The sequence below is a fragment of the Vanellus vanellus genome (genome assembly GCF_965231255.1).
Source record: "Vanellus vanellus genome assembly, chromosome: Z".
Taxonomy (NCBI): domain Eukaryota; kingdom Metazoa; phylum Chordata; class Aves; order Charadriiformes; family Charadriidae; genus Vanellus; species Vanellus vanellus.
The window spans coordinates 12,997,700-13,011,931 of NC_138908.1; positions in this window are offsets into that span (position 1 = coordinate 12,997,700).

Genomic DNA, 14,232 nt, shown 5'->3' on the forward strand with positions numbered 1-14,232 from the left:
GGGCTCTATAACTACTTCATGTTCACATATGGCTACAACAAAAATGTCCACTCTAGTTAATGCAGAGATTCAGATTTATTTTGATGTCTTGTATCAGGATCATATCCATTTCATAGAGATATAATTTTTCTGAAATACCATCTTCTTATTATGGTGTCAGCCTGGAATCCAGGCTGCTAGAGATCTGATCTTCACACTCATTTTGGAAGGGCACAAAAGAAATCTTGCAGAAAAAGGAGGAGAGATTTGTAAGCAGAAAATAAGAAATCTTTTAATTCTTTCACAAACCTTAGGCAAAAATAATTCTTGCTCAGTAAACATGAAGAATCGATGAATGCTCTATCCAGTGCTTGTTTAAATAAAAATAATAAATAACGTTGCTCCTCAAATCAAAGCACCCACTAGTTCTGAACAATTCTCCACTATACCAGAGGGCAAATGCAGCTCTTGAAGTCTGCATTTGGGAATCCTGAGAGTAGACTTCAAAACCTGTTGGCTAATGCTCCTGGTAATCTAAAAGTGTTAGATTTGCTCTGTGACTTTTTGTTAACTGGGGTTGCATGATGATAAATGTAATAACCTAGAGTACTTGCAGGTAATTTACAATATCTATAAAATATTGAAAATATAAGAATATAGTGCTAATATTACTGTGTGAGAGAGCTGATGAGAATAGCAATTAACTGATGTTTATGAATCTTTGACATACTTGTATGAAAGATGCTATATACAGCAAGTGCCAAATCTGATGATTATCATCAGCAATATCTTTCTGACTCTAATTAGATGATTGAAGGGCAAGCCCTTGAACAATGCTGCACAGAACAAGCTGTTCGACACTGAATCTCTTAAAATTTTCTTTTTATTAGCATGTTAAATGAATTAAGGGAACAGCTATGTACTGTGTTTTCTTTCTTGCTTAGATATTTTTTCTCTAATGTAATTGCAGTGAAACCTGCCTTGGGATTGGTTTTGCTTCAATTTAGCTCAAAATTACTTGCTCTGAAGGAGTGTAGATTTTCTCTGTGAGCAGAAATAGTGATTGATGATCCTTGCTTATTGTAGTCCACCCCAGCACTCAGGAGTATAAATACAGCTAATGTTTGCACATAGTTTTAGTTTGGGGACAGGCTTACTGGTTGCATAGTATTTCTTTAAGATAGTTTGTAGTAAATTGCAAAGATCACAGAAGCTCAAAATAGTCTAACAAATACCACATATTGTCTTGAGCCTCACCTAGGATTTCCTGTCATCTGTCTGCACCTGTGGTACTTAAGGATTATTAATCGCAGTGCTCACACAAGTGATAGATACTTAAAAAATGAGTTGCGGCTTTAGTCATATGCTCTGAAGCAAACCTTATGTGTTCAATTCTTAAGATAAAATTGCTTAACACAGAGACAAAGTCTTTTCTCCTTCCCCCCCTAACAATGTACTTTGAAGAACAGCTCCACCTGAGGAATTGCTCAGGGATAAATGAAAAGATTTTTGTTGCAGCTTTTGAACAAAGTCCACGTTCACCTCAGAGGTTTCAGCTTGCCAGTAAAGATGATGGGCAGTCTATGATATCCCAGTGTTTGAAGATGGCATGTGACCTCTTGGAGAATTGTTCTTTCATATTTTAATGTACCTGTGCATGTGTATGCTCACACATGTGAGTCTGAGAAGGGGGTCATCAACAATATCGCCTTCAAAGTGATTCTTAAAACATTGACATGGCAGTAGAAAATGTTTTTATAATAGCAGATAACAGTGGTCCCCTACAGAGATCAATGCCTTTGTCCAGGTCTTCAAGGTCTTCAATGAGCAGACAATCCTTGTTGAAATACAACAAGGGAAAGTGTAGGGTCCTACATCTGGGCAGAAACAACCCCAGGTTCCAGTATAGGATGGGGAGCTACCTGTTAGAGAGCAGTGTAGAGGAAAGGGACCTGGGGGTCCTGGTGGACAGCAGGATGACCATGAGCCAGCACTGTGCCCTTGTGGCCAAGAAGGCCAATGGCATCCTGGGCTGTATTAGAAGGGGGGTGGTTAGCAGATCGAGAGAGGTCCTCCTTCCCCTCTACTCTGCCCTGGTGAGACCGCATCTGGAATATTGTGTCCAGTTCTGGGCCCCTCAGTTCAAGAAGGACAGTGAGCTGCTGGAGAGAGTCCAGCGTAGGGCAACTATGATGATTAAGGGAGTGGAGCATCTCCCTTATAAGGAAAGACTGAGGGAGCTGGGTCTCTTTAGTTTGGAGAAGAGGAGACTGAGGGGTGATCTTATTAGCGTTTATAAATATATAAAGGGGGAATGTCATGAGGATGGAGCCAGGCTCTTCTCAGTGGCGACCAGTGATAGGACAAGGGGTAATGGATTCAAGCTGGAACACAAGAGGTTCCACTTAAATTTGAGAAGAAACTTCTTCTCAGTGAGGGTGACAGAGCACTGGAACAGGCTGCCCAGGGAGGTTGTGGAGTCTCCTTCTCTGGAGACATTCAAAACTCGCCTGGACACCTTCCTGTGCAACCTCATCTAGGTGTTCCTGCTCCGACAGGGGGATTGGACTAGATGATCTTTTGAGGTCCCTTCCAATCCCTAGCATACTGTGATACTGTGATAACTCTATTTTCTAACGCAGGGAGATAGTTTCAGACCAGAGCAGCTTATTTTCTTTTTTTTTTTTCTTGCTCTGTATGTGTTTTCTACACTATACTGGTTTCTACAGCCAAAATACTGACATAATATTCAGCTGGTAACCTAGTCACAGTTTGTGTTCTTCATTAAAGGTGAAGAAACTGGAAAGTAGAACTATCAAAGAAAATCTTGGTTTATCTGCTTGTGTCATGCATCACTGAAACTGTTTATCTGTGTAGATGCAGCTGGTAAGACATGATGATGTTGAGTGTTCTCTTTCCACCAGTCAGACCAATGCAAAGAAACCCTGATGTTCTAGCACACGTTATCTCTTCACTGTGCAGCAAACCTTTGCTGCAGGCTCAGTGACGTGAGGTCTGTGCTGTTTGCAGGAGTTGTGTGCAGGTGCAGGTGCGCCACCAATTCTCTTGAACTTTCTAATAAAGCTACATGGGCATGCCCATGTCCTCTGGATAAGAAGGGTTACAGTCCCGCCCTGGCATAGCACTACAAGTGGAATAGGCCAAGCTAGAGTATGTATGGACACGCTGGATAATGACACTGAGCTCATGTCACCTCCTCTGTCTGCTCCTGAAATAGTGTATCACAACAATGGAGCTGCAGCTAGGTCATTTTGAGTGATGGCTTTCTGACACACATAGATTCACTGTGCTAGATTTCCTGTGCAGATCACTCCCTCTGTAGATAAGAAAAGACCTCCTTTTCAAGACTTTTTTCTTTTTTCTGAAGTAACACATGACCCCTCTTCCTCTGCTGTATGTCCTCCAGGGAGGAACTAACTTGCTCACTAGCTATATATATTTTGGATGTCTCATAATTTGGAGAGCTTAGTACTTTCTCTATTTGAGCACTGAGGTTTCGTTTTGGTTTTTTTTTGTTTTTTTTTGGTTTTTTTTTTTTTTTCATCATATTATCATAATATTATTAGCCTGATGGTATCTGTATGCATCTGGAAGTAAATTATCAAGTCGTTTTCTGTCTTTTTCTTTCTTGTTCTCTCTTTCCCTACCGCACTGTATTTGTGGATGTGGGTACGTACATGCGTATGTAAATATAGATTCTTATCATTTTGCCTTTCTTTATTGAAAAGAAGGCTTATTTTATGGTCAAATCAGTTAGGAATTTCTGTGTATGAAATTGTTATCTGACTGACTTCAACATAAAAGATATTATGGTAATGTTCCCTAAATATATAGGATATCCATATGAAAGCTTTTAATTAATATTTTCAGTAAATATAGTTTGGAGTTACTTTCTTCCCCATCTCCTAATAGTGAAAACTAACATGTTTCATATTTTTAGGGGGCGATTACTCATATCTGCTGATATGAGTAGTTCTGCTGCTTCTGTTAGTGGTACTCCACTTTCTGTGAAGAATAAAAAAGAGTACTGGGCTCCTGGGTGTTTGTTTAGCGAAAATTCAAGGTTCCTTGTCTGACCATTGTCTCAAGAATCCTTAGTACAGCACTGATACCTTAGATCAAATGTCTTAATTTAATTATACAAATATGACATTTACAAACTGATTTCAAGATCCGAATGCAGTTTTTCTGTCTCATGTGCTGTGGAATTAAGTTCAGTAGAAAATCTTGGAGAACAGTAGACAAGTTAAGGTCCTCCACTGTGCCCTGTCAAGGTACCTCAAGGCCCATCTGTACTAGAGGCAATCAGCACTGGGAGAAAAGGCTATTTTATTCTCCATGTCTTTATTCATTGTCTTCTCAGCTACCCTTGCTACTGTGGAGGTGAACTGGTGTAAGATATGATATGGATATTGCGGCACTGTAAGTAGAAATGGATTTCAGTCATTTCATATGAGCTTCTTTGATGCTGGCAGCTTACATTCAATTCCTGCTACTCCAGCTGTGTCGTTTCCTCTTTCACAATACTGTATAAAAATTCTGTATACAGACCCACGTAAGCTGCAAATAGTGGGTCTAATGTTTGAGATTTTGTCATTAATTCAAAGTCTGAGGTACAGAAACTAATTTTTAAATTCCACAGAAAATTTCAGTCTCCAAAATCTCCTGCTTGGGCAGACAATTTCTTAGTCTTACTGATCTATGGCTATGAAGGCTTTTATTTTCATATCGTATCCTGAATTTTCAGATATATACCCTTTGTTGTGCCTAGTCATTTTTCCAAGTATCAGCCACTTTCCCACCATACATTGTTAGGCTGTGCCCAGTAACTTTAAAGGGCTAGCCAACTGACAGACCCAATACAAAACTGACCTTATAAATCCTAGCAGCATTAAATTTTTTACAAAATTAATGTAAGGCAAAATTTCATTTGCCACAACTTTCTTTTTTTTCTTTTGCAAAGGCATGGGGACATTTCAGAAGGATCAACTGACACTGATTTTATATGTCTAAATAGATAATTCATCCATATTGAGCTTGTCTCCACCAGCATGATAGATGATACAGACAGGTAGCAGAAGTCCATGCCACCATCCTCAGTAGGTTTGTAGAGCAGTATTAAGTAGTTCTTCTAGTCATGCACTGCAGTACCTGGTGCTCACATGAATGTCCCACAGAGAATGGCTTTTTAACTCTTTGGAGTAATTTGAACATTTGGATTTTGCCAGAAGACAAAGTGTATCGTGTAACTTACCCAGCATCCAGGATTTAGGAAAATCTTCGCAATTAATTCAAGCATTGTCTTTTAGTGACTCTCTTTGAATTTATCAGGAGCTGTTTCCTTGGAACTCTTATTTCTTCCCTGTGTCTTCCTTGTAACCTTTGAATCATATGAAGGCAATACAAAATAACCCAATCAAGTCATGTGGCAACTGTCCCTGTTGCCAACTTACATATGTTTTTACAGATCAGCCCAATGTTCTTTGTGACACTTCAGTGAATCCTGAACATTTCATACTACAAAATTATGTAGAGAGGAAGAGTGTAACTGTATTTTCCAATTACATTGAGATAACCAGTCATTTCTTAGGACTTACAAAGAGTGTTTAGCTACTTTATTTTTAGTGACAGAGATTTTAAAGAACCATTCAAGGAGGAAGAAATAAATACCCAGTTTATATCTCTGTGATGAGGTTGCTTGGGTTCCTTAAAAGAAAAAAGGAATTTCATAAATTAATAGCTCCAGGGACCTATTCACCATACTTGATTGAGTGTTATTGCCATTTACAGTATTATACTGCAACTGGGTTACTCAGTCAGGGCACAAATGGAGATTACAAAAAAAAAGGAATGATGCTATAGTTACTGACTACTCTTATTAAATGTTTTTATTGTTACATGCAGATAGAAATCCCACTGTTCTGTGAGCTCCAGAAATACATAGATTGTTATGGTCCACAAATTCTCAATTTAACAAAACAAAATTGGAAACCATAAGTATGTTTCATTCTTTTTCCTCTTAGAGTCTTGTCTTATCGTGTATCAAATCAATTCAGGCATCGCATTCTTGTTTAAAGGGCAACTTCAGTGAAGATTTAGACTTGATGACAATTTCTCTATCAATTCCTCATTGTCAGTGTAGGTGATTTTTTTTTTCTTTTTTTACAGATTTAAAGTATGACAATTCCCAATTAGAGAGAAGAAATATCCACCATTTTGGTGGAATTGGTTAACCAGAACATACTGCTGGATCATGTATTCAGTATGAGTGAAAAATGTCTTTTTTTTAGAAATTAGAAATTCAAGAATTTCTGATAAGAATATCACCATAAATTATTATTCAGTGAGGAATGGTTTTGAAGTCTATTAAAGTCAATGAAAGGTTTTGCTTTCATTTTATTTTTTTTCCATGGACTTTGGTGATTTAGGTCAAGCTATATGGACCTTGGGGCATGTGTGTCACAGCAGAAACCATAGCAGTGTCCTCCAGCAGCTGGCCTTAATCTACAGAGACATCTGCGATGTGGGATTGTGTCCTGCCAGAGTCCCTTTGAATCAGTGGAATCTTAGGACAATTTCAGAGATGTTTGCATGTGCTGTCCCAACAGTTTGGGTCAAAATAGACCCCTTAGCAAAATCCATTTGAGGAGTTGTTCAGAGGTATGTAAGTCTTTCCTTGAAGGTATATTTCAGTAGTGGCTTGGATGGATTTATTTTTAAGAACACAATTTTAGTAGTAAACACAACCTTGAATTGAGTATAAATGTATAAAGCTGACTAAAATACAAATGTGTCATATTTTCTGTGTTAAAAAGCAGTATATTCTTACTTGGGTCTCACTTTCATGAGCTGAATAGGCTATTTTTTTCATCTAACTTAAACTTGAAAGAAAAGATTTCAATGGGTATATTAACTGTTATGGTATTTTACCATGTTCAGTATCTATGATTTTTGGGTGTTGCAAGTTTCAAGAACTAGGCAAAAGCAATAAGGAAAACAATCCTGTAATATAGTTTTAGTTTCTAAGCCATGTTTTCTTAATACTGCCAAGAGATTTTGTAAATTTATGTGTAACTTTTATCATAAAGTCTTAAATTTATTAGCTCCTAAATTTTAGCAAAAGGTTGTTTCTTCATAGATTCTAACTGAATTCTACACTTAATTTTTTTAATATTGCAAGTACCTTAGGTGCTGTTCACTACAATATCACTTTCTAAATTAAATGGTTGAAAGTACTGAAATATCTCTAGTGCCCCAATCTGTAAAGTAAAAAAAAAACCACTAAGCATCAGATCCATTTTAGCTCTGTGCCACACAAGAGCTAATAATTATAAAAGACATTAATTTTGTTTCCCATCAGTGGAACTTAGGCTTCCAAAACACATAAATAACTCAGCAACAGGTTGATCCACTGATTTCCGTGGCCAAATTTATTTTTCAATGGTCTTTTTCTCCCTCCACCCTCTTTTTCCCTGCTGTGTTATCTTTTTCCTTGAGATTCATTCTGTTCTGCACTCACATGCACACAAATACACCCTTTGAAAATAGTTCAAATTCCGGCTAAACATGGTCTTTTGTGCTTCTAATTGCATATGGAATATGGGGTACTTTGAAGTCTTCTGCTATCTGAAACAGGATGAACTCAACATAGATTTCCCCAAGGGCATAAAAAGACACTCGCTACTCTGAAAAAGAAGCGTGTCCTTTCTTAAGCGCTAAATTTTGTTAATCAAAAGGACATATGCTTACAGAAATAAATCACAATGTTGACTCACTGATGTATCAAGTGATCTGTAATCCTTTTCATGGAAAAACTGCCAGGTAGGCATCACTCCTGAGGGAGACAACTATGTCCATGTTGCATCATGCAGGTTAACACCATTCACGCCAGACTTGGACACCAGATGTTGAGCTGAATACATTATGGGGAAGATACGTAGGGGTGCTTGTTTTGCTTTGTGGGTTGGTTGGTTGTTTTTTTTTTCCTGTGAGAAAAAAAAAAAAATCAAACGGGAAATCTTTAAATTAACTTTATACTTTGAGTCCCTTACAAATTCCTCATGGAGGCATTGAAATTTATCTTGATTTTTTTACATAGATTTTCTTTTGAACTATTAATTGCTGAAACTTTCATTATTTTTCAAAACACTTTAACTTGTTAGTCATATACAACTGAGTCATATATGTGCAAATGACTATTGGTGCTCTGGAATAACGTGAAGGATATGTAAGTTCATGCAAGTGTGTCTGGCTCCTCATTTCCAGTGACGCTATTGCTTACTATGGAAAATGCTGAGTTTCTTGATTAGGGCCTTTTAATGTCAGTACTATATACATCAATGTCTTAATTGGTTTGGCCTGAGTTTGCATGAACATGTGAGAAATCAAAAGTGAACTTATAACAATATTCATCTAGTCCTACATTCTGTGAATATATATTATAGAACTCCTGAACTCAATAGGGTGCAAAAACCCTTTGCATAGAAAAAAACCCAAAACGCATTGATGCAGTGAGAATGGTTTTCAAGTATAATTTCAGTAGGACCCAGTATCTGCAAACTATGTTGCATTGTTGGACCATTCCACTGTGATTATTAATGGAAACTGGGGTGGCTTTTTTTCATGTCATTAACATATTTTCTTGTAATGGCATGTGTGCTGTAAAGATATATAAAAAAATAAACATTGCTGGACCCAATGGTATTGAGATGCTACTTAACTGGTGCTACTTCTCATTATCCAAGATGTGTAGGTAAGCTAGGTACAGTAGGTAGCACCCAGTATTATTTACATATTGAGCCAAATTCTACACCTACATAGATACGCAGAAGCATATGAGAAGTTAGCAGGATGAGATATGCTTATATAGCTTACTCTGCCTTAAGAGACCTTTTTTATGTTGAGCAACATCCCAATTTCTCTTTGTCCATTATTTTTTTGTTCCAAAGAAAACATTCTTGTCAACTTTACTTATGCAATGGGACACAAGACCAGACTTTAGTGGAAACTTTCCAAAATAATTTTGGTTTGAAGCATTTTAAGCAAAAAATGGAGCTCACCTGCAGATACAGTTGAGTTTCTTTTTATTTATGTATTAATTATTTTCCAGCTGAGACATACTTAATGTCTAAGTATGCAAACATAATGTACTTCTTAAAATGTAAAATTAAAAAAGCTATCTAGGGATATTCAATCTCTAATTTCCAGTGATAGTCTTTTCTAATTACAATAAATAACATAGCTTTCAGAGAGACAAAAAATAAATGGTTATCTTGCTAGACACATTTCCCTACAAGTCTTAAAGCAAAAATGAACAATTAACCATTCATATATTGAAATGTAACTTCCTACTATATCATCAGTGTAATATAAACACAATTCAGAGGATCATTTAATTCCAGCAAGACAATGCAACCACATTAACTAGACAAATAAAGTTTTTGCTGAAGTTTGATTTGCTTATACAAATTAGCAAGCAGACAGTGCTAGCTCATGACTCCGGTAAAATTCATGAATAAAGATAAATAGCAGACTTCTGAACAGGCATGAAACATGTATCCAGAATAATAATTTAGTTCAGTTTTAGGGAGGTCATGCATACCTATCAGCCTGGTCTTACCTGCTCCTTACAGTCAGTGCAGGACTATCTCTCCCCGAAAGGCTGCTTTTAGGTAGGAAAAAGTCAAAGGTTTTCATGCATCTGACTTTTGGACTTTTCAGACAGCAGATGCAAAGATCTTCAGTTTTGCCTGGACCTTTATGAAATTCAAAAGTGCTCCCTCATCTTGAATCTCTCTTTAGATAAACTGTCAAATTAAGCAGAGGGATCAAAAAAAAAAAAGTGTTCTCTTATTGCTGAAAATGTAAGCATTTTTGGACTGACTCCTTGTAAAATGCTGTGGTTGTATATAAGCTGGAAGACGTTCAGGGAATAGTGTCACAATGGAAAACATTAACATGTTGGGCCATTACCCCAAAAGGGCTTTATTCCCTTCAATTAAATTGAAATAACAGAAGCAGGATTTTTTACAAATCCTACTTGTATGAAATTGTATAAAATCAAAGCTCCGAATAATTCAGTGTAAAATTTCTGTAAATTATCAATTGTTGCAGATACAGTTGTAAGACATTCCCTCTGTCATGTTAAAAATAGATTGAAGATTTCTCTGGTCAGTAGTTAGGAAGTGTTAAATCTCTTCCCCAAAAAGAAGTATTTCTGTACTTGATGGTGGCTGTTTTAATGTTTTCTCTCTACTTTTTCTTATTATGTTCAGTTCTTCAGTGATCTGCTAAGATCTTGAGTGTGGTAGTGACCTGTGCAATGACTGCCACCAGCTAATTGAAAGTTGCTGGGAATAAGCAATTGATTAGGTTTAAATACAGACAGTACTGTCTGGCTGCATTCAAAATTTATGATTTATTGAACAAGGAAGTGAAACAAAGCCTCCCTTTTCTTTTTACATACCATTTTATTGTTTTGAACAACTTATACTTCCTTTCTAGTTCAATTTCTCCAAAGGTCAGTTCTCTTTCCCATTTCTCTTCTATAGATTTTTTTCTCTGTCTCTAAGCACACCTGTCTCCTGTTGACAGAACTTCCTAATTTCTACTGCATACTTTCTGTGAAGGGGCAGCCAAATCTGAAGTTGAGAGTTTAAGGGATAAGGTATTATTACTTTCATTAGCCACTTGTATCAGTTAATTACCTCTGTCATTCCTCCGGGTTTTATATTTTGTCACGGGGTTTCCCTTGCCACTCTCCTTTTCACAAGTGTACTCTTTACTAAATCCATCAGTAAGTATATTTAATGTAGTTCTCAGTATGGAAACTCAGCAGCCTAACTACGAGCATTTTCTCATGATGAAAACAAATAATTACATGAACCATATGTTTGATCATTAGTAGTATTTTAACAGCTTGAGTCCCTGTGCTTTATTCAGAGCTATGTATAAGACCCTATCAAAAGCCTTTTGGGAAGCCATATATACAGCCAACTTACTCTTAGTTGCATTTTCCCATTGCACAGAATTCCAGAGGATAGATAAAGATAGAATCATAGAATGGTTTGTGTTGGAAGGGACCTTAAAGATCATCTAATTGCAACCCCCCTGCCATGGGCAGGGACACCTCCCACTAGACCGGGTTGCTCAAAGCCCCATCCAACCTGGCCTTGAACACCTCCAGGGAGGGGGCATCCACGGCTTCCCTGGGCAACTTGCTCCAGTGTCTCACCACCCACACAATGAAGAATGTCTTCCTAATATCATACTTGAATCTACCCTCTTTCAGTTACTTCTTGTCCTATCACTACACTCTCTGATCAAGAGTCCCTCCCCAGCTCTCCTGTAGGTCCCCTTTAGGTACTGGAAGGCCACTTTAACGTCTCCCTGGAGCCTTCTCTTCTCCAGGCTGAACAGCCCCAACTCTCTCAGCCTGTCTTCATAGGAGAGGTGCTCCAGCCCTCTCACCGTCTTCGTGGCCCTACTCTGGACACGCTCCAATAGGTCCATGTCCTTCTTATGTTGGGGACTCCAGAGCTGGATGCTCCAGGTGGGGCCTCACGAGAGTGGAGTAGAGGGGCAGAATCAACTCCCTCGACCTGCTGGCCACACTTCTGATGCAGCCCAGGATGTGATTGGTTTTCTGGGCTGCAAACACGTGTTGTCTTCTTCCTCCTTGCAAAAACCTTTCTGATTAGACCACATCTCAGTTAACTGTCTGGGTTTTCATGATTCAGCATCACTCTTTGAGCTTGCTCTGTCCCTTGCCCCCACCATCAAATATATTCCTATGGATGTAGGTGTGTGAATTTAGTCTGTGAATACCCTCTGTGCTGCAAGAGCAAGGTTCTGCCCACATGTATGAAATAGAGCTGAAGGGTTCTAGGCACAACAACATCGACATCAAAGGCTTTCTTCCAACTCTGCTTGAGCAGCACAGAAGGACAGTCCTCATACTCTGTCCAAGCACGCTCTGGAAAGGAGAATGTAACTGTTTCCTATTTAACCAGTATGATATTTCTTTTTCCCCAGCCCTTTGGAGTTCTTCCCTATTATGTGCAGTGTTGCACAGTTCAGTCCATGCTACTGTTTTCAGATATATTCCCTAGAGGGAAAAAAAGAGGCTTTGCCAATTCAGGAGAGATGAGGAGCTTCTTTCTTTTTATTTGCGTTATGATGAGTTTAGTTCATTTTGGAATAAATCAATTCTAACACTTTTCTCCTTGGCTGCCCGAAGTATACCTATGTGTCTAGAAATGCTTCGTGTATTGGATTAAAATGATGGAGGGTAATGTACACTTTATTTCAAGTAGTCCCAGAATTGCACCATTAAAAGCCTTGCCAATGCACTTTATTTGAGATGCTGCATAAACGGTGTTACTTGGCATTCTTTTAGTTCTTCTAGCAAAATAGGGGACCTTTACTGTAAATGTAACGTGTTCGCTGTTGTCATCGAATAGGTTGTGCTCTAGGCTGCACATAGATTCGGAAAACACTGTTGAAAGCTTACAGACCTGCTGAAAAGGGGGAACCTGAGCTCTGCCGCATGCCTGGTTTTGCTCAATGTTGCAGAGCTGTGATATCTTTGAGTTCATTCAGCCATGGCAGGGCCACTGTTCTGCATATTTTCCCATATTTCTGAACTAGGAATCTGTACATGAAATACCACAATGCGTCTTCTTTAATCCAGCAGATTCAGTCCATGAGGAATACCCCTTAGAAACTCCCTGTGAAATAGTTCTCCATTGTAGAGTAATTGTTGCAGAAAGGGAGATATAGCCAATAACTCTCTATGCTTAGGTAGTTCCTAGCTGATGTAAATAAGGATACAGACATAATTTAGTGCAGCCTCAGGGCTGTGCTGTCATATGCTAAAAGCTGAACTGGCATTTTGGCAACTATTAAAGTAATAAGCTGAGAGGATTTCGCCTGCTAAATACTCAGTCCTAAGGAACTAGGATGGGACCTTTGCTTGAGGCCTAAACGTGACACACATAGAATTTGCCCTTAGAGATGCTGCTGTTTTTCTTTCTTTTCTCTTAGGTATCTGCCTGGGTATCAAAGGAATCTCCTACCAGCTTCTTTATATGTATAACCTTCTGTTCCTCAGTCTAACCTTGGTCTCAGTCCCTCAGCTGATACCGTATGAAGCATGTAAGATGAAACAGTCGCTTCTGAGCCAGCTTTAGAGTGGTCTTCTACCTGTTCAGTAAATTTCCAGTACATGGGCTCATATGAAAATGTAAAGACATAATGGTCCACAGCAGGGGACAAAGCAAGTTAATGTCACAGAAGAGTTTCCACACAGGCATGCTTCTTGTTCCATCACTTTCAGAGCTGCTCTGTTTCCCTCCTTGTATTTAAAAATCTCCTGTCGTTTTAAGAGGGACAGGTTGACTGAGTATTTTTATGTAGAAATATTGATTTTCCACCATTTATGAGAATTATACTGTATTTCCAGTGTGCTGATAAAATAAAATCAGTCTTGGCAAACCATTACACACAGAAGGAGTAGCTTTCAAGGTTTGTGGCTGCTGGCTGTGAAGATGTGCTTGGAGCTAATAGCTCATACTCTTTTGAAATCACTTTTGTAAGGTAAAAATACTGATTTAGTATTCTGAACACTCTTAAAAGTCTACTCTCTCATCTGCAGGCATGTTTAGCTCCTTAATCCCGGTAGGAGCTGCTGAATTTGGGTGAAATGAGAAGACAGTGACTGCCTCGAGAGTAATTTCTGTAAAAGGTAGAAGGAGGTTTTCTAAGAAGTTAAATTACAGTTCATAAGTTGATTCAGAGACACAGTTTTAATACAGAGATAACGGTGTTGGACAAGGCCGTGGCTTGTTTTACACAGGAGTTGTAAGGCAATCTTGTGCCATGGGTACAAGAGCAAGAGAAGGAACACCATCTGTGAGAGGATAGAGTGGAGCTGCATGCTCAGAGGAAGACTGACATTGCATGAAGAAGAGATCTGTCTGGAGCAAAAAGTTTCTCTTCAGTCGAGTTCACATCCCTAATCAAGAGGTCAGCACTGAAGTCTAAAAAATGTCTGAGCTATAGAGGCCTGGAGATACCTGAATGTGCCTACAACAGCCAACACTGAATAAGGGTGCTGAGTGAGGGCATCCATCAACACTCAGGATTCCTCATCAACCGTCCATGAGAGTCATAAAGCTGGAGCACCTAAAATGAGGGTCTCCTTACAAAAGTTGGGTTGCTGTGATATGTATA